The sequence below is a fragment of the Pseudopipra pipra genome, chromosome 1 (assembly GCF_036250125.1).
Source record: "Pseudopipra pipra isolate bDixPip1 chromosome 1, bDixPip1.hap1, whole genome shotgun sequence".
Classification (NCBI taxonomy): Eukaryota; Metazoa; Chordata; class Aves; order Passeriformes; family Pipridae; genus Pseudopipra; species Pseudopipra pipra.
This window is the reverse complement of record NC_087549.1, coordinates 18,380,492-18,402,720: the sequence shown is the minus strand read 5'-3', so window position 1 is coordinate 18,402,720 and position 22,229 is coordinate 18,380,492.

The following is a 22,229-nucleotide window of genomic DNA, read 5'->3' as shown; positions in this document are numbered from 1 at the left end:
TGCCTGATTTTAAAAGAAATGTCATACAGCTACAAGCATTTCAGCCCTATCATGTGAATGTGCCTTCTTTTCCAAATTACATTGAAAGTGAAATTTTGTGGAAATTATTTATAGCAGCGATTTTTGTTTGAATGGTTTAATCATTCTATGGATTATCTCTGGGTCTTAATGTTCACCAGGGAAAAATGCAGGAGAGAAACAACAACCTATTGGCACGTTACCTTCAGTTTCCAACTTAATTTAACATGTATCTCCAAGTACAATGCTATATGTAGATCGGTTCCTGAGATCACAAAGGCAGGAACCACAACAATGTGATTTACCTATGAAAGGAATATTTGCAGTCCCCTAGTCAAGTGTGAACAAAAAAGATTATTCCAAATACTGGTAAAAGTTGAATACTTAGCAATAAAAAAAAGACCTTTCTTCAGACTCTATGGAGTGGCAAGTTAACATCTTTCCTTTGGAGTCTTAACCCATAAGTCCCGCAAGATTACAGCCTTCTTCCCTAAAGGAAACAAATATTTTGAATCAGGTGCTTAAAAAGCCTTGTTCATAGGAGCACTACATACATAATTGTTAGACACAGAGGACAAAATATCAGTGACAAAATCCCTTACAATATCCATAGAAGAAATATGAGACCTACCCATCCTTCTGAAGCACGATGCTCCAGCAAGCTCAGTCTTTCTGTCCTATCAGAAAGTCTTTTCCTCATAGACCTCTCTGTAGCTCAGACAGTCAATTCAGGTGCAGCAAAGAGGGAAGTGATGCCCCTGCCAAGGATGGTAGGAGCATTTGTAGGTGAGCCCCAGATATAAATCCTTCTACTGCCTAATATGAAAAGAGGCAACAATCAGACTTTCGTCTTTTTGAGCATATATATTCATAGCAAGGCAAGGATTGCAAGACATGTTTCTTCTGCTGGTTGAGTCACATCAGGCAGACTCCCCATCAACCTGAATGACACTCTAAACCAATGACTGCGAAAGACAGTCTTTGCTGATCTATGATATAATTGAATATTAAAATGTAAAACATTCTCCTTCATTTTCTCCACATAGAAAAGGATGTAAATCCAGGTCAGTTCTCAGTATTTATGTTTTACAAGAACTCAAGTATATGGCTAAAATATACATAAAAAGAATATAGCCCTGCTTCTTGAAAAGTAGATACTTTTTTCTAAATAAGACTTATTTGCCTAGCAAAATTTTTTCCTAGAATAGGCTTAGATAAAATAATACATGGGAAATAAACTTTATTGGACATAATACTGTGATAGAAGTTATGAACATCATATTTTTCCCTTGAGTGTCTGTGGAGCTCTGATCAACTTCTACATACCTTTTGAAAAATAAAACTGCAAATTAAAGGGACTAGAAAAAACAGCCTCGAAGAGGTATAACCTATACACCAAGAGGCAAAGGAGAAAAAGGAGAGAATGTATACCAAATCTTCATTTTACAAGTTTCTGTGAAAAATCTCGTATTATCACTTTTCTAGACCAGTCATAACATACCTTCTGCTTTCAGTCAAAAGAGGGATGAAACCCATCCTTCAGTAAGCTAATACTTAATTATGTGGGTGAAATACCTATTTTTGATGTAGCTGTAAACTGGGAAAACATGGGATTAATTGTTTGGATTGCTATTCATGTTTGAGTTCTATTTCAAAACCACAGTTTAATCATTTTAGATGTCTGGCTAAAAGGAGTATGTGACAAATGCAATGATATTACTGAAATGTGTTTCATTCCAAATGAGAAATTGAGTCCTAAGAGTGAGTAACATCAATATTTCAGCTTTCTGTATTCACACTCTTGTTGTGTTTTCATGAATGGGAACACTCAATTCCATGTGTTCTCTCACTGTTCATCCAACTTAGTTTAAGTTTTTGGCTAGAGTTCAACTCTAGCAGGAGCAGGAGAAGCCAACAGTAATGATATTACACAACACAAGCAGCCCAGTCTTCCAGCATTCGGATCACCTTGCCGGTGCTTGTTCTGGAAAGGGTAAATAGTAAGAAAGGAAGCAGAGAGCAGAACGTGAAGCATATAGATATTTTTGACATTGACAATACCAAGATTAATAGCATAGGCAACCTGTCTTGGAAGGTACAGAATTCCAGCTGAATGGAAACACTTAAACAAAATGCAGTAAATGGGGAAACAAGCAAAAACATTGGCAATGTTCTTCTAGAACCTCGTGAAAAACAACATAAAGTTGCATTTAAATTCAAACTACAGGAAATACAAGCTCGCCATTACTATGTGAACGTATCATAGGTCTAACAAGCTCAATTTTTGCCAAAAAGTCCTTAAAATCTTACTTGTTTTCTCTTAAAGAGTCAGAATTTCAAGTTCTTTCTCCAACATTATTAATAGATTATATATCCATATTACAACATGCATTTTAAGGAATCAAGTCAAATACGAATTGATACTTTGATAGCAAGACTGGCATATTGGTCTATCTGAAACTCTGCAGTCCCTATGGCCATGGCGGCTTCCTTACACTCAGTGTGTTTATTAAATCATTCCCAGCAGCTAAGAGTTAGGTTCTGGGTGACAGATATAGCAGAGAAAAAGGCAGGAATAAGCCAGCAGGAATAAGCTACGAGGAACCTGAGGTATCAGAGGTAAGTAAACAGCAGTGTAGTCATGGAAAGGGAGAAGCACAGAGAGACAGTCTGGAATTAAGAATTGCAAGTATTTCTTATTTAAGAAGGTAGTTTATAAATAAAATATCTCTTATATTTTATAGTGTACTTTTCTCCCCACTCCTATTATTTATTTTTGCAAACAGCTTCTGGTTTCACATTCCTTATGTGTATATGAGGCAGAGACTTGGCTTTCTGTGCACCATTCTGGCAGCATCCCCATAATACTAAAATTCATCATTAACTAATTAGAAACCTCAGTCAACTGCTCAAAATTATTTTAAGAGACCAATCAGCTTCTTCCCAACTGTACATATAATTTTTAATTGGGAAACAAGAAGCCAGACAACACAAATAAATAGCAGTGATGCAAGAGGCTAGCTATGGTTTGGGAGCAGCTTCCTGCAGAATTGCACCAGCAAGGCATGCCAGCTGCACTGTGATAAATAGCCTCACTATATTGACACGTCCACTTCTTGGATGAAATATAGAAGGCGCTCATCCTATAATTAGACATGAAGCTGTCATAATTTTATATGGGAGAAAACATTTATCACAAGTTGGCTCTGATTAATTGGCCTGCCTTTTCCAACAGAGTTGGAAAATAGAGATATGAATCCATGTCCTGGGGACTAGGGTATGCCTAGTACTGAGGCTCAGGCATTGTACCACATAGCTCTAACTAGCCCCATAGCTCAGTCGTCTCCATGTCACGCTGCAGTCACAGAAAAGGCATATTACCTTCCCCTCAAAGATTCCCTCCAGCACTTTTGTACCACCTGCTCTGGCATAGATGCCCAAAGTTGTGTGTAAAACCCACTTCAGAGGATGCTGCCAGGTTGTGGTTCCTTACAGAGAGCAGGGATAGCCACACTGTTTGAGATTTGCATCTATAGCAAGCAGCCAGAATGTAGGTCTCAGGCTTCTAATCACACTGTATATTTCAAAATGCCTAATCAATAATCCATAAAAATGGAGATAATAAATGGAATTACAAATATGTTTGTTTTCCCCTAATGCCAGTGGTCATATAAATGCTGTAGCAACTGTATTGAATCCAAACAATATGTTTATAGGTGTAATGATATTTGCAGCCAATTCAATAAACACAGTGCAATGTAGGACCTGTGACAGCCTGGCAGTATTTCTGCTGCTGTATCCCTTGGAAAACCAGCACTGAAAAATTAGTACCGGAGGCTGGACTGTGTCCTCAGGAGCATGTGTGCTCAGGCACCAGGTCACTGGAAAACCAGTAGCCTGAGAGCTTTATTTCTGAATATAAATATGACAGAAAATGGTCTGAAGTACAATATTTAAAAAAAAAAAAAAGAACATTTTCTTCTCTGTGTACAGCAGCTACTGTACATATCACATACATTAACCCAGGGTATTCAAATAACCCAGTGCCTCTAATTGCATGTAACTCAAAGACAGACTCTAAATTCACTTTGATCATCATAAACCCATCAGCACACTTACTAGACATTTAACTTCTGTATGCCAATAAAAAATGTTGTTTAAACTGTTAACTGCCTGTTTAAAGCAGTAATTAATCCCCAAGATCAACACCTTTGAAATTATTGCCACAGGGCATAGATAAATATTAACCTTGGCTCTTGGGAAGTGTTGGGCTTATGACCTGGGAAGGGATTACTCTTGGTAGTTTAGGGCTTTATCCCCTGATCTGCCACTGAGATGTTGTACAGTTCATAGGGGAAAAAAAGTGTAAAAACCACTATTTTGTTTTTAGCATCTTTGATGTAACCATCTAAATCAGAATGTGGAGATAAAGTATTTTCTAACTGCAACTTTCTCTGCACGTATCCTATGAAATAACCAAACCCCATCCTTTGGATCAGGTGAGGATAATCTTGGTGTAATGTTGAAGATTGGGTGGGACAAGGCTTGTGAAAATTTACATTCTTCCTTCTAAAAGGACCAGTGTCCCTGTCCTGTTTGGAGACTGTGCTCAGCGGATGCCCCCTGAACAGTTATCAGCCAGGCATGCCCAGGTAGGTCACAGAGCAAGAGCCAGGTTTGTGGCACTGAGTAAATTTGAGCTGTAACTGCTGGAACAGGAGAGCAGGAGATAGAGAAGAAATATAGAAAGTAGGAGAGTAGGTAGGCCTGTATACAAGTATTACTGTTAGTAAAGTACTTTACATCTCTTGTATAAACAGTAAAAAAAATTAGGTGTTTATTTAATGTCATTTATTCAGCCAGTGATTTGCAGTAGTTTTTAAAACACTGTTATTTTACTTTATAAAAAGTACCATCTGGACAATAATATGTTTTATATAGAAAAGCATTATTTTAAAACAAGTGGCAAAACAATCACAAGTTTAACTATCAAAATTCTAAGTACAGCTTTCAAGAATGTAAAACACATCCAAGCAAGCCAAGCTCTGTGGAATTTTGTTGCACAATATAATATTGCTCCTTAGATTCTGAAGTGTATAAAAGAAATGTCCTGTACACAGCTTTTTCATGACCCCTTGCTTCATGCACATCCAAGTCTGAAGTGCTGTGAACTCCAGTTGCCTTCATTCCCTACCCCACATGACACTATATAAGTGACTGGGACCACCCCACTTGGCTGGAAATGCTGGGGGCTTGTGCAGTGACACAAGTCCTCTCAACCATATGTGCATGTTAGAATTGGGAACCGAAAAAAACAGCAGTAACATAACAAGACCAAACACAGTCGGGACTCTTTGATAGATGACCCTTAAGGGATGAAGTGCAACACACAGTGACATCTAATGTGGCTCTGCTTTCTCCACCCTTAGTTAATCTGCTTCTGCAAGTTCTCTATTGCTCATCTGGTATTTTTAAATAAATGCTTTGATAAATATGGAACTATCACTCTATTGCCATAGGCAATAAGCAAGTATAAACTCACCCTTCCTAAAATACATGTTAAGGTAGTCAGATGTGCAAAGCAAGGCTGCACATCTTAAGACAGTCACTGTTGTAAAAAACAGGAAGGGTGTCAGGCTTTGTCTAGTACAGTAGAAGCAGGCAGAGAGGTCTACAGGGACTGAGCAATGCTGGGGAACTTGTAATGTCATTAGTGTGTTGCCAACAAACTGTTTTTCATGCTTTTTGAAATAAATTATATATACTATTTATTGTTTTGTTGGGGCCTGTCAATGTGCCAGGTATAAGCATGAGGACATAACAGGTGCCACTTGTTCCACCTTGTGCTGTTCATGAGAGGAAAAAAAATCATATCATTGTTCCATGATTTCACTAGGACTAGGTCAAAACAAGAAGACAAACCAAAATTTCTGTAGCAGGCACTATCAAAAATATATGTTTTTAAAGCTGCTTTGTGCCATATTATCCATGACAAGTGAGAATTTTTTCTTTTGCAAAAGCATAGGAAAACTCCTGAACACTTATGGGACCATAACCAAATGTAACACAGAGCAGAAGTGATACTAAGTGCTCTAAAGCAAGGCAATCATTGTATTAATAAAATATGAAGGAAGCAGAACGTCAGCATAGTTATTATTTTCCATTAAAATGTTACTTTAGATTACCCCATTCTCTCTGTTTCTGCAACACCCTGAGTGTTTAAACTTCTTTTCATCAGCCTTTCAGAATCTTTTTGCCTTTTCACCCTTCACTCCATCAGAATGAGGTCCTATGAAGTATATCACTGCTAAAAGTGCAGGACCTAAGAAGACAGGTGGAACCTAAAACATGAAGAAGCACAAGAACACTCTCTTAAAAACAAACAAACAAACAAACCCAAAACACGAAAACAAACCAAAAAACCCAACCAAACAAAAAAAAACCCAAACAATTCCGCCCCCTCCCTTCCCGCCGGGCGAGTCGTTCCCAGCCCGGCTCGGGGCGGATCCGCTCCCGAACGGCCCCGCCCGGGCAGCGCGCGGGGCGCGAGCGCCCCCTGCCGGACAGCGCCCGCCGCTCCCAAGGGCGGAAAGGAAAAGGAAAAAGGGATCTGTTCCCGTCCGTGCGAGCGGTGAACGAGGACCCGGGCAAGTTAGAGGCCAGCGAGCGGGAAATTTACATCACTGATGTGGCAAAACCCCGAAGTTCTAAAGAAATTTTTTTAGTTGACGGTGTTTTGAGATGCTTCCACAGAATCCACAGTTTCTGTAGTCCGGCTAACCGCGACCGCCGGCTGTAAATGCAGCTGCAATAGCAAAAGAGTAGAACGCGGGGCGCAGGGCAGCCTGGGCACGGGGCGAGAAGGCAGAGGTCCTGTCCTGTGCTTACCCCTCCCTTAAGTAAATGCACTGAATGTATTCCTAGGGTCCATGAGGCCAATTCCTGAATAGCTACTACTAGTAGATCACTAGTAAAAATATATCCTTATATTGACCGACAGACTACATAAGAAATTGATCCTTTTTTTTTTTTTTTTCTGGATATTTTTCCAAATTTGCTGTCATTTTCTAACCAAAGTTAAAAAACGAATAGAGATTTTTATTCAGGTTGCCAGTGAAACTTAAATGTTGGCTCCCAGCTTATTGACGTTTTCTGTATGTAACTGCCAGCTAAGAAATACCATTGATTGAGCTGATTACACTGGAACAAGATGCCCAGAGAAGCTGTGGGTGCCCCAAAGCTGAAAGCGTTTAAGACCAGTCTGGATGGGGCTTTGAGCAACCTGGTCTAGTGGAAGGTATCATTGCATGGGGAAGGGGGGTTGGATCTAGAAGACCTTTAAGGTCCCTTTCTCTCAACCCATTCAATGATTTGTGAAATTCTGTAAAAGTAATGTTTCCAACTTCAATTATTTTCATACTACTGCATATTTCATCGTTAAAAGTATTTGAGCTACTGTTCCTGCCACAATGTTCAAAGCAGAAAATATTCTAAAATATCAACATAATCATTATACCAGAATGCGATTTCACCACTTCAGGTTGTCTTAACAGACATATTCTTCATAAATAGAAATAAAATTAAGCTTCTCAGTCCAGGCAATATCATATTTCTGGCATTAGCAAAGGCTTTTTTGTTAAAAATGCCCTGTACAAATGATAAATCAACCTCACAGTAGGGGGGAAATCTTGAAGTCATTAATGTTAATGAAAAATTTGCCATGGAACTACATTTTTACCTAAAAATATTTATGCTGCTTTTTCAGTAACTCACTGGCTGCACAGTCTTAGAACATTCTCTACTGCAGCCTTGGTAAAAGAATCCAGGCTTGAACCCAAGCCTCAGCCCCTTATCAGAATAACTCTACTTCTTGTTTCTGTCAGCTGTAAATAATTGATATCATCACTGAAAAGTGCAAGAAATCTGTTATAAATAATATTATCTGTCCTTGGAGAAATGTCATTCTCCCCTTTACACAAAAGGCTGACCTATATGTAATCTTAAACTCTATGTAGCGACATTAGCATTTTAGCGTGCTCAAAACTCAGAGCCCACATTACTGTGTGTGGTGTGTGACAAGCACAAGCAGTCATCTTCTTCCTAAAGAAAGAAAGAAAGCTCTGAAGCTCCAGTTCTGCAGCACCATACACCTACACAAGTCGCAAATAAAGAGACACGAGGTGCAGGATGTTTGCAAACAAGAGCAACTGGCCTAAACAGACTGATTCCTTCAGACTGGCTGAAAGTTGTTGAGCAACAGCAGAGAACTCTTAACATCCTTACAGTTTTAGAATGGCAGCATTCATGCACATTTGTACAGGATTCTCCTGTGACTTTATTCTTGTAACTTGCATAAAGATCCAAAAATCCTTTAACTGCAATGGTTTATATTTCATACCAGGTGCAAAATGAAACAAAAATAGTCACTGAGAGCAAAAGTAGAAACAGGATGAATTATATTTAGATAGTTATGACCTGGTAGCTTTAATACTAACTGAAATGCTAGAGTAAGCAATGGTGCTAGTGCCAATGTAAATTTGCACCACCAAAAACTTTACAAACACAAGTAGAGCAAGAAGGAAAGTGTGTGACTGAAGGGTATGATTGTGAACCAGCCTATGCCAGTATGATTTTCTATACAAAGCATTCCAAGTTCCAAAATAGCTGTTTCTTAATAGTGTAGGGAAACAGGACCTATGACCCATGAAAGGTCCACTTGCATAATATGTGCTTTCAAATTTTTCATGCTAATTTAGAAGAGCAAGTAAACAACAATTTTCTTGTGTGAAGGGCTCATAAAGAAGCATGAAATTCTACTTCTACAATGTAGGCGACTACTTCTGACACTTAGTTCTGTGCATTTCTCATAGAATAGGCTGAGTTGGAAGGGACCCATCAGGATCATCGAGTCCAATTCCTGACCCTGCACAGATCACCCCAAGAATCACACCAGATGCGCGAGAGTATTTTCCAAACACTTCTTGAACTCAGACAGTCTTGGTGCTGTGACCGTGGGAAGCCTATTCCAGTGCTCAGATATCCTTTAGGTGAAAAACATTTTCCTGATATCCAGCCTAAAGCTCCCCTGACTCAGTCTCATGCCATTTTCTCAAGTCCTGTCACTGGCCACCAGAGTGAAGAGGTTGGTACCTGCCCCTCTGCTTCCCCTCTTGAGGGTATTGAAGATCGCAATGAGGTCTCCCTTCAATCTCCTCTTCTCCAGGCTGAACAGACCAAGTGACCTCACTCACGCCTCCAGACCCTTCACCATCCTTGTGGCCCTCCTTTGGATGCTCTCCAACAGCTTAATGCTTTTTTTATATTGTGGTTCCCAAAACTGCACACAGTACTCAAGGTGAGGCTGCAGCAGTGCATTTACTCAACTTTAGTGATAAAATCAGCATATAGACAGTCAAAAAAGCAGAAATAGAAGATAATTATAATTTAAGTTTCTGTTTACATCTTGCAGTCTAAAACAGTACAGTCCTCCATATGTGAGAAACATGAACAAATCTACTTTTTAGAAGTTCAAGTAATAATGGAAGCTATTAAAAAACCAACCAAACAAAAAACATAAATCTGAGATACAGAGAGAAAAAGTGCAAAGGAGACAAGGAATTATTTATTAAATATTTGTTCAATTCCACCTGATTTTTATAAGGTCTTCTGAATCCTCAATATTACCATGTTTACATTGTGTCAAATAGCTCTATTATACATAGAAGCAAGAACTGATTCCTTCATGGTAGTTTTGTGTGCAGCCAAAAGAAATTATGGAGAGGTTTTAAAAATCTTTCTTCTCATGAACTGTAAGCCTTGAAAATCACCAATATCTGTATTTACTACTTCGATTTCACATTCAATCTACCTATTTATATATTTGTGATGGCCAGACTACATTAAATATGGGCAACATGTTTAACATACTAAGATACTTAAAAAAACTAATCTCTAATGGTGCTATATGAAGAATATTTATAGGAAAATGGAATTATGAGTATCTAACCTCTATAAAATTGGGGGAGTTTTTGGGTTTGGGGTTTTCTTTTTTTTGAATGAAAGAAGATGTTCAGTATTTGAAGATTTAAATTGTAAATTTCTGGTTTTCATGTACTTTTCTAACAGTTATAATGTTTACGTGCAGCACTCTGACAGAAGACCACAGACAAATAGACTATTATGAGATAGCTGTATTAACTTATAGAGTACTCCTGAGAAACTATTGAACAAAAAAAATTCAGTGATAATTTTGCTTTAACTGCCACATTTATTTTTAAATCAGGGACATTTTGTATAATGAATGCTTGAATTATTTAGAAAAAAGTTTTGATTATTTGCATGTGACTGTAGTTACTTTGGTTTTTTGTTTCTCTGTTACGAAGGTATAAGGGATCACCTCAATCAGCACAGAAATTTCTTTATTTGAAAGGAAGAGAAGAAAGTACCATATGTATTTTTTAAAATATCCAAAATGAAACATCAAAACTGTCTTCTCAAATACATTCTTTCAAACAGATTTTGTCTGAGAAGTTACTAATAAACAATCTGTTTATATGTATCTCTCTATATAAATGTCTGGCTGTCATTTATGCACACAAATATATATAAAAATATACACAGACTTATACAAACATGTATATAAATAAAATAGGATAAGATATATAATAGTATTTTATGCATATAGTTAAACACCTATGTATAATGAAGGTATAGATATAAGTGCTTTGGCTTTGCATCTCTGAGAAGGCATAGCTTGTTGCTTGTGGTTTCTGTGATTTGCAACTCTTTTTATAACACCTCACTCAGGAGACAGGGTACGCCTTTCACATGCATTTAAAAAGTAGCCTTCAGTGAAGATTCAAATCCCAAATGGTCCTTCAGAACCCTTTGTGCCCCATCCCCACCTCCTGCTCTCCTCAATTGACCCAATAACACATTATAGATGGTACATCCTAAATGAGATAGCACCCAGTTTTAGGCATTTAGATTCCTTCATTTTGGAAACACCAGCAAATACTGTTTTTTCTTTGTGTAGTTCCATTGGAATCCAACAGTTCAGGTTTCTCTTGTTTTCTGTCTTTATTGAGGCTTTTGGTAAAAGAGGGACACTCCTGCTGTTGGAATTGCAGAACTAGTGTTTAATACCCTGAGGACAGATGCATTTTATTCACATAAAGAAAAATTCATTTTAGTATTTTAATTTGTTCAAATTGTTGTAGATATAATGTATATATAGTCAATGAAGATATATCTCACTTTCCGTTGCTAACAAGAGCAGTAGCAATAACATCTTAATACATAATTTCAAAGACCTATAGCATTATCTCAAATAATTGCATTAAAATTTTAACTTTTTCTACTCAATTAACAACACATTATTTTAGTGAACAGCACATTGTATAATAAACAGATTTTCCAATAAGGTTATATTATCATGCACATGCATTCCATTTTTAAATAACACAATAAGTTCTAAATGCTTACTAGATTATTTTATATCAAAATACATGCAGAAATTGGCGTGAATTATTTTTAAGGAGTGATATGTAGCAGTTGAAAGTATTCCTTAAAGAGATACTTCTGTAAAAGCTTTGAGTGATTGAACTGTTTGAGAGAATTACAGTCTGCCCACAAATACTTTGGAGTTAAAGGAAGGCTGTAATTGTTAGCTATCTGCTGCAAATTGGTTAAGCATTTAGTGATTAAAAGCTCTTTGAGGTCTGCATATAAGTGCTCAGTATGAGTATTGCTCCTCTGAGTTACACAGCCTTGGTATATTTGTGATAACCCTTTACCACAGAGATTTTCACTTTACTAAACCGGGAGACAAATCAATTGAAAACTTTCAAGGTCTGACATATAGTTTAGAAATGTACCAGACCTCTGCCTAATATCTCACTGAAAACGTTTTCTCGTGACACATTATTATGATCTTGTGGCCATTCTACAATAATAGCAGCGATGAGGTTCCCTATACCTTTTCTGCCAGGGCCTCAAGAAAGTAAATAATCAGGAGGCTTTTTCTTCGTTTATAATTGTTCCTTATTAGAAGAAAACAATAAACTCTCTAATAAACCCAGTAGAAATATTTAGAACAGGTAACATACATATTTTCAGAAACAAACTTTGCTGTTACTGTGCAGCTAATAGCAGACATAAACCATAGCAGGAACTTCAGAAGGACATAATAGCTATACACACACCATGGAGTGGCCATACTTTGCTTAGAGGCTTTTGGTCTTAAAACAAGGATAGGTCATGACAAGTTTGAAGTAATTTTAAGTCTATTTTTAACTTGTTCATAGAAATTCACAGTTTCAATTTCTGTCCTTCTCAAATCAGGTGTTGCTTCAGTACTCCAGAGAGGAGTATTTGGGAGGCTGTAGTGAATAGAAAAATTTGTCTATGCAGCAATTTCAGATAGGAATGCTTTTTTAAGGACCAGAAGTACTGTATCAGCATGAATAAAGAGAAGACTTCTCACCGGCTGGATGCCACAAGCAACTTCAAATCCAGTGTAGATTTACCAGGAAGAGAAGCCTTGCACTATTCAGTTGCTGGTAAACTAGGAAAGGTAATCACAAGCAGTATCTGCTGTTTATATATTTACTTGTGTTAGATTATATGACAACAAAGACAGAAAAACCCTACAGTGTAATAATTGTCAAAGTGCACATTACCCCTCTTTATATGCATGCTTGTACGTTCTCATTCCCTACACACTCTAAGAAGGCAGCTCACATTCAGAGATAAACAGCTCACATTCAGAGATATCTTGAATCAGTACTCACATGTGCAGAGCAACAGACATTTAGGAAGTGCTATTCCCCCTCACACACACACACACACAAAAATCCTATCCTCTTCATTTAGGCTCAACCCCAGGTAAAGAACCATCCTACATGAGAGAACAGCACAGTTCTCCATCCCTGAAACGTTCCCCAGCCTCTGAGGATATTCTAAGATGGACCCAGAGCAGAAGAGTGAGAGAACCAGCAAAGCAACACCATAGCATGACCTCTCTCTAATCCTATAATGGATACTTTTTCCTCTGGTCCAATTACAAATTGAATCCTTTCCAGTCGGTTGTTCCCCTATGAATTTAGTTCACAAACTCCCTTAGTGGGGATAAGTTCTCTATCATAAAGCTGAAGTTTACCAGCTTACCCTCTGCTGCCTGTGGCTCTCCTTTCAGTGCTAATATTACAGTATTTGGCATAATACTGTCTTGCACAACTATGTCCAACTTTTAAATTTAGCTTTCCTTGTGATTTCAGACTGACAGCCCATTCATCCTACCCTTTAAAATTTGGGTTTTTTCCATAGTAAAACTTATGTGGAGTGCAACATCTTCAGAATGTTTGTAATGCAATTTTACAGCTACCTTCCTCTGCTGACAGCAGCCGAAAACTATCAAGATCAAGTGGATGAGAACAAAGCATTTGTTAGAGAAAACCCTTTTTGCCTGCAATACTGCTTTTGTCCCCAGAACAAAGCAGTGTTTTCTCCACTCACCATCTGCATTTGTACAATTTTTGGACCCTTCATTTGGATGAATCTTTAGTATAAGCTGAAGACCTCATTTGTCTTAGATAATTTATTGCAGCATCAGTTATTGTTCAGTAAGAACTCAAAAGCACAGAAGCTAATAAATACCTGCTTCAATCAGTGTCAGAATTTTAACTGATCACCATCACACAGAGATTTGAAGTATAAAATACAACGCCTTGTTCCAATTGTCTCATATCCACCAGTCTTGGATATTTCCTTCTTCAGCCCTTCTAGGCTCCTCTTCAATTCGGTTCTTTCCTGGTCACTCCCATGCATCTTCCTTCAGTCTTTCAAAAGAACATTAAGAAAACAGAAAAATCACTGCAGTCTGACATAGTCATCTTTTCTTTTGGAAAAAAAAATAATTTTTTTTTTTTAGCTGGCTGTCCTCTTCAGCAGAAAGAACAAAAATGCATACTTTAGCAGGTGTACCAAGGCCACAGGCTGACCACCACCTCTTCTCCCCTGCCCAAATGCAGTTCAGGAAACACACAGATGCACCTCAAGATTCAGGGAGGACTGATTCCTAACATTTTTGACTGCAGCTATGATACATAAAAGTATAATTTTATGAGTTTAGAACTCTAGTAAACTCAGATAACCCTGTGGGTATATATATTTTATATATTTTGCATTGTTATAATGCAAAAATATTTCTACCCTGTTTCAAACTCTGTTCTGACATACAGTGTGGGAACTATACACACAGAATAGATCTTTCCTAATGGAAAACCTTATTTAATGTCTTCTTTCTGCAACAGATGTATATCTTTCCTTTCCACACAATCCCAAGAAATCTGTTAAATACATAACACAAGTATTTTCTTAACTCTGATACTAAGTACCATTTATAGCTATCTGTCTCTGGAGTATGGTTCACTAATAGCATTCTCTAGCCCTCTACCTCACCAGTGCAGTGTCAGATGTGATAGGGTCTAGGCAGTGGGATTCAAAAGAGGCTAGTTACAATTCTGTCACAGTGCCAGATGTATATATAAATCTCTCTAATTATAAGTGTTTGAAATATAGATGGATCAAATGGCTTTATGGTAATGTAAAGCTTAGAAATTGAAAATGTTTAGAAATTTGGTTATTGTCTATGGCTTTATGCCTCCATTTCTTTTAGGAAAGTCAAAGGAACAAAGAACTAATTTCCCAGGGGAAAAGTAGCTATTATGAAGTCTCTAGAATGAACTAATTTTCCATTACCTTGCAACACATTAGGAAAACACACTAGCTAGCAATATTTCTGTTAAAAAAGAATCTATTTGAAAATGTTTAAATAACACCTATATATTATAAATAATATAAATAGTATATATAATATAAATTTTATATATATATATATATATATATATATAAAAATAATATCCCTTCTCTGCTGAAGGGGTACATAGAGTTTGCATTGTGCTTGAGGAAATATTTATGATTTCAGACAAGTTCAAGTACAGAGGGAAATTAAATACAATGAACCCTGATTCTGTGTACAAACTGGAATTAATGCATAAATGTACAACTGCATGTGCATACATCTGTCATAATATTAGCAGTTATATACTACCTGTATTCTGAAGACAAAGGGCCTCTCCTTCCCCTGTATGACCTTGATGCCTAAAGATTTTTAGGCATCAACTTCAGTTTACAGTGAGAAAACTCAACTGTCAGCGTATGCTTAAAATTAATGTACTGGCTAGTATGGATGCAAAATAATAATAATAATAAAAAATCCCTTAATTATCCTGTGGTAATACACCCTTTTTTAGGTAGTAACTTTTCTTTTTATCTTAAAAGTGTATTTGTGGGCGCTGTCTTTGGAATAATAAGTACCAAGCAAGTTGGGGATCAAATAATAATTAGTGAGTAATTAGAAGATAGGTGTTTCTCACTAATTAGTAAATGATACTGGTTTTAAATTGTATTATAAGTGGATTTGCAGCTCACCTACATAGTTGTCTAACAGCTGAGTACAGGGATACCTCTGAGTTTCATCCTAAGGAACATTTCCCAAGATCTTCCCCACGTAACTTAAGCAAAAAGGATGAGCTGTCAGAGATGAGGTCATTTAGTAAGTTACAGGAAAGGATGATGGCTCTTATTTAGCCCTGGACATTGGAGGCTTTTTTTCACTCTTTCTCACACCTCAGCATTGACATAGATATCATTGACTTTATCTGGAGGTATCACAGAGCCCAAGGCTGTTCCAGCCAGTTTTAGCTTCAGCATACATCTACAGGTAGTTTAAGCCACAAACGTTAAATAGTTATATTATGATAATATTTTTCATATGTGTTTACCAGTCTGGAAGCAGTTTTGATGTTGACTGGACAGGCTTACAGGGCACACCTCAGTCTCTCCAACAGTGATGAGTGGTGTTCATCTTATCCCTACCATCCTCCCAGAAAACCCACTCAAGATTTTAAATTATTTGGTGGAACAAGCAGGCACTGTTAGTCTCCCAAGTGTTAACACTAGTCACCTACAAGCCAGTGCAGCACAGCAAGCCTGCCCTGCCTGCTGCACTCCTGCCAGAGCACCCAGGTAGGTGGCTTTGTAGTCAGGAGTTGAAAACTAACTAAACCACTGCAATCATACAGTTGCCATCTGCATATTATTGTAAGCATCATGGCTCCTGTCACTTTTATCTGACACTGTAGAGGTTAGACACAAATTGTATCTGATTTACACTCAGGGAAACAGACAGGTTGGAGATGTTTGGACCAGCCAGTAATTCATGTAGACAAAGTCATTTGATGCTTGTGTCAATAAACATACCAATAACTCAATTAAATTTGGTACTGTTTGTGAGGCAATTTCATCAGGAAAATGTCAGTGTGCTCTTGAGGATTGACATCACAATTGAAAATAATTGTGAAAAGTTTCATCTATTAGCTCATTTAGTCCTGTAACAGCAGGTGATTTTCATAGCTGTTTCTATGACAGGAAAAAGTAAATAATGTTTTTCCAGTGCCTAGTCTTACCCTTTTACTGTTTTATGTAATGAAATCTGAATCAAATTTCTCTAGTGAACTTAACAACTCTTGATTCCCTTTGCTAATCCAAAACACTTTTGTCTTCAAATAATTATTTAAAACATTTTGCATAAGTCACATTATACAACAGTGTGGCTTAGCATGGATATTTTCACATGGAATATCATGAAACAAAACCGATTAAAAATGCTTGTTTGCAGGTTTATATTTCATATGTACAACCCCCCCCCCCCCGAAGAAAGTACCATGTTTCTACAAGTATTCCTTATTTTTACCTTGATTATTTCCTCTTTCTTTTCAAATAGTAATTTATCTGGTATTCTATGTTTAGTATTTTATTTTGGCTTATTTATCAATCATTCAACTATATGTCTTAAACAAACTTATATAGGATAGAAAATTCACGGGTTTTCAGATGCACAAATGTTTCTTATGACTGAATAAAAGCAGTCTGTCTAAAGATTTACTAGCCTTTTACAGCTTTGCTGGTCGATCTGGCAGTAAGTATTACAATTCTTTCCAAACTTTGCCTTACTTATGTCTTTAAATCATGACAACTATAACACTAATATCTAATATGTCTTCATTAGAGTATCCAAAATAGTACTATTTCAGATAACATTATATCCTAGAAAAAAATAAAAAACATAAAGCCACAACAAAATATATTGCTTTGAAGAATCTAAAAACTTAAATTAGTTATTATCTAACAACTAGACATGAATCACTGATATTACTACTGTATAGTCTTCTGTATGAGTGTATCTAATTTTTTAAGAGATTTTTAACTGATTTTTTCAGGATAAATTCAAAATTTGTCATCCCATTGAAATTTTGTTTTCAACTTTTTTTTAAATTGGTGTTGATTTTTGCACATGGTGTTATAGATCTTAAGGCAATTCAATTACTCTAGTCCTTGAGCTCAGTTATTTTTCCTGTACAATATGCTTCTCCACACTCATTGACTTTGTGTCATCGGCACTTTCAGTACCTGAAAGGTGGAAACCTTCTCCATATACAACTGTGTCCTCTGCAACATGACCAAGTTTGAGACTACAACTTACAAATCCTTTGAGTCAATGTTTCCCAAAGAAATTTAATAGATTCGTTTTTCTCAGATGATCTGAACTTTTTGTGCCAACTGGTCTACTTGTAGAGGAATTGTCTAAGATATGAAGGAAGGTCAGTCACTACCAAAGGATTGCAGAGATTATGAATTTCTATTTGTTCTTTCTTTACTGAAAAAGTGTAATATGATGTGCTTTGTCACTAACTCTTTGTTTTCATCTATCTTACCTAAGTACCAATGTCCCATTCAAGCCAATAGCTTTTAACATGCCTCTACATCAATTAGATGTTTATGGTATGTATCCTTTCTAAAACATGGAAATTGATACAGAATGGGCCTTACAGTGTAAGGCCCATTTCACACTGAAACCTGGAAGGGAGTCACCAAACAAGAAGTTCTACCACAATGAAAATGTGGAACACTTTATTTTCCAGATTACAGGTAGTCTCATAGTCATCAAGAAGATGAAACAATGCTCTGTTTAGCAGACAGACACAATCAAACTATCTCATAACTGAGAAAGGAACACAATGAATATTATGGTGAAATATTTGTCTGAGTCCCTGCAGGAATTTAAAGGCAGTTTGTCTGCAAGCATTTACATTCTCCACACAGCAAAAATCATGGTGCAGTCAGAGATTATCTGAAGATAAATCCTGCAGGGTGGGGCTGAATTCAGGACGCGATGGATGTTTCTGTAGGGAACCTCCTGAAATTGCCTCTCCAAGTGATGTGCAACTGGTATCCAAGGGCTGGAACTGGCACATTCTCAGAAATAGGAGTCACCTGCATAAAGCAGAGACCTTTCTGACATAAATGTAATAAGAGTAGATTAAAATAGTTTGCTGGGGTTTTGTTTGTTTTGTTCTGTTTTGTTTTGTTTTGTTTTGTTCGGGGTTTTTTTTGCATAAAACTTTATAAACACTCATAGCTGCATTGTCTGTCTGAGATATTATGAATACTGGTAATTTCTACTTGCCTTTACCTGTTTTGGTTTCAGTGTGGTCTAACACATCCAAATAACAATAAAATATTTCTTACCTACAGGAAAAATTGGACCTATTAACTGGGGAATGGGACAATTTTCCATGCACTTTCATGTCCAGAATGTCTTTGGAAACATTTAGTTTCCAAAGCAGCTAAGGACTCTCAGAGTGGGTCCTCTGCTTAGCTGTATGACCCAGTAATAACGAAGCGACACTGAAGGAAGGCAGGAGAAAATTCCAATAAAATTAGAAGCACTGAAGTTTCCTTGGCCTGCAGGAAATTATTGGTGTTATACACGAACATTACAGATCACAGGGAGCATGTTACAAGCTCATTCACTGTGTTTTTTACTTGTCTTTCCTACTGTGAAGGCTGTGTATTTCAACTTCCACTGGGCCATTTGCAAAACATTTGTCACAGCATGCTCTGCACTTGATATCCATAGGAATTGTATATGCTGTGTACAGCATCATGCCCCTGTAATCCCTTGGTATTTTGGATACTTTTCATTTCTCTGCTCAGCACTTCTATTTGCCAGTTTGCTCCCCCATGTTGTAACGACTTCTTTTTTTCAATTTTTACCATTAGTGCACATATCCATTTTCTTGTTCAGTTACAGCTCTCACTGGCTATGTCTATGGTTTGGCTGTAGATTAAATCCAGATTCTGCTGGAATAGGAACACTCCCACTACATGATGCAGAGTGCTGATAAACTTACACTTGAGCCAGCGAAGTAAGTTTACAGTGCTCCAAAAATGTTGATGAGATGACTTTGTGCCAGCTAACTTTATGCTAAGTAAGGACTGTCTGACCATGCCAGATCTCCCACAGCTAGTGAACCTCCTACAGATGGGCTGTGAGCCCTCTCATAGCCCCTTCTTGCTTCGTTTCTGCCTGCTTGCCCAGAGTCATTGTCCTTGGAAGCAGCCTTGCATCTTTTATATGCAGGAACGGGGCCTTTTAATTCCCTTTGTCTTTGGTTTCCATCTATAGTCATGGACCTAGCTGTGGATCTGCCATGCATTGCGTCTCTGTGTTGGCCCACTGCCTCAGACTTTGCCACTGCCACATGATTGAATGTTAGTTACAGCACCATGGTTACTGTCACAAAGACAGGGGCAGGATTTGAGCCAGATCAAGGCCATGTGTGCCTCATTTGCACTAGCCCAGATCCTACTGTGTTTATCCCAAGCCAGAATGAAGGTAGGTAGATCTAAAACAGCTGCTAGGGCTCTTGAGAGAGACTCTTCTCAGGTCTGCTCTTGCCAGCATGTGCAAAGGATCTGAGTGCTGTTATGGCTGTGCATTATGTTTACTTTGCCTCCCACAGGACCGTAGTGTTTCACAGTCCTGCCCTGCTATTTAACAGTTAGCACTCTCCTTTACATGGGTTTGGTCTCAGCCAGCTGAACTTCTCACACTGGTTTGGAAAATACCATGGGCCAGGGACTGGCTCAGGAATCACAATTAAGGCCTTCCTTTTTCACCTATAGAGGAGGGAAAATTTTAGCCATCCAAACCTCCTATGGTCAAGGCCATGGGATAGGCCACGGCTTTGTTTTGTTTATTGGTATAGGACTAAAAGGACCAGACTGTTTGACTAGAGCTGAAGGCTCTGAAGAAGGGTTAATATGGACTGAGGATAATAATGGCCACATAGATGATGGGAAGACGTTCTGCAGGTACTAGGAAAAGCTTGGCAACTGCCTGAATGCAATGTAGTCAGATGCAGAAGTTTGAGATTTTGAGCCTCCTGTTTGTTGCCCTCTTTGAGGAAACAAGGGAGCATTTGAGGACAAACACTGGATCATTTTTGAAGGCCTTTGAGAACAATTTCTTTTTTCTTATCATTTTCTAAGCATGCAGCTTGGTCCTAGGCAGTTTTCCAATAGAACCATCTAATGTTGCTGGCAATTCTGTCCCTGCTCTTTTGTCAGTGACTGGGAACTGGCCTTATGCTACCTAAACCCTTCACTCTCAAAAAAAACCTCTCCCAGTCCAAGACCTAGTGTATGTCACATCTGAAGGCTTTGACTTCTTGCTATACTTGTTTCACTCTGGCAAGTTCTGAATCACAGCTCCATACCTTTTTCTTTCCGTAAAAAGCCTTCTCTGGCTTATTTTATTGGAGTTGCATAGTAAACAATATTAAATTTAAAAAGTCAATACACATGTACCTAAAGAGCAAGAATGATGAATTTTCCAGCTCATCAAGAGTACTTGGAAAGGGAAAAAAGATTGGACTTCTGCCCATCATTATCATTACTTAATATTCTCACTGCAGCTGATGTGCTAGCAGTTAAACAGCTATACCTCGACTTGAGATAAGTAGTAGTATACCAAGATATTTCCTGGGATAATAGGCTTCTCCATGAAGGACATTTTTTTCTGCCCAATACATTCAGTATTTTGGAGCATTTTGTGCTATATAGGAAGGTTGCATGCTGTTGAAAAAGTATTTGCATAGCCCTGCAGTTACATGAAGCAGAGAGAATTGTTTGCCAAAGGTAACATCTGCATCTGATGGTCCCCATGATTCATTATGGGTCTGTCAAAGACTTTGTCCTCCATGTACTGGACACAGTCATGGAAGTGTCTGGAGAGAGCATGCAGCACTTACAAACTCTTCCCTCCTCCATTCTCTCTGGGACACCAGCCAGACACAGTGTTGCACGAACAAAACCTATCATTACCAGAGATGGTGCAGAGGACATAGCTGGCATCTATGATAGCCTAGAGCAAAGGTTGCTTGTTTGGCTGCGGTATGTACAATGACCATTTTTGTTTTCTGTTTAAGCAGTTTGGGCATCTGTAGTCAAAGTCAGCTGCCTGGGCACTTTAGCCAAGTGGACAGGTAATCCATGAAATTAAAAGTATGGGAGCAGCAAAGAGTACTCAAGCAACCATCGTTTGGCCCAGAGGAGGCATACTCTTCTGCTATTGTCCTGGGCCAGAGCCAAATGACAGCTGCAGCTGCACTCAACTACTTGCATACCAGCTCTGAACAGGACAAAAGACAGAAGACAGCAGTGGTAGGTTATGGGAGACCTGGCACAATGTGTGGGAAGATCTTTACTGATATCTGGTTCTTACTCAAACACCTCACACACTCTCAGTACTGAAGTCACCTACTTCATGAACACAGTTTCCCTCATACACTTTCCTAAGCAAACAGTCCACTTAATTTCTACTAACTTCCAAAGATCAAAACCCAGTAGAATAAAAACAGGCTGCAAGCGATGCCTACTGGGATTAAGTCTGGTTCTGTCATCCTCGGAGCTATACTCTAAATTTTGCACAGTTTCTCTTATGTTCTTTTCTAGCATCTGTTTTCCAAAATCCTTTGTTTTAAAGTCTTTCTACTGTTACCCTTGACAAACTCTGAACTGTATTGTTATTTCTAAAGTTAGAATCCCATAGCCTCCAGGGTTGGGATGGAAAAGCCCATTCATCTGGGATTGAAAAGATGGTAGTAAGAACTATACTGGTAGAATCCGCAGGACAAAAGGGACTGTAGGAAAAAACAAAAGAGACAAAAAAATAAAAAAGGAAAAATGATGTTGTTTCATTGTGTCTTATTATTGAGAGGCAGCTGTGGGGCTCTTTCTGTGTC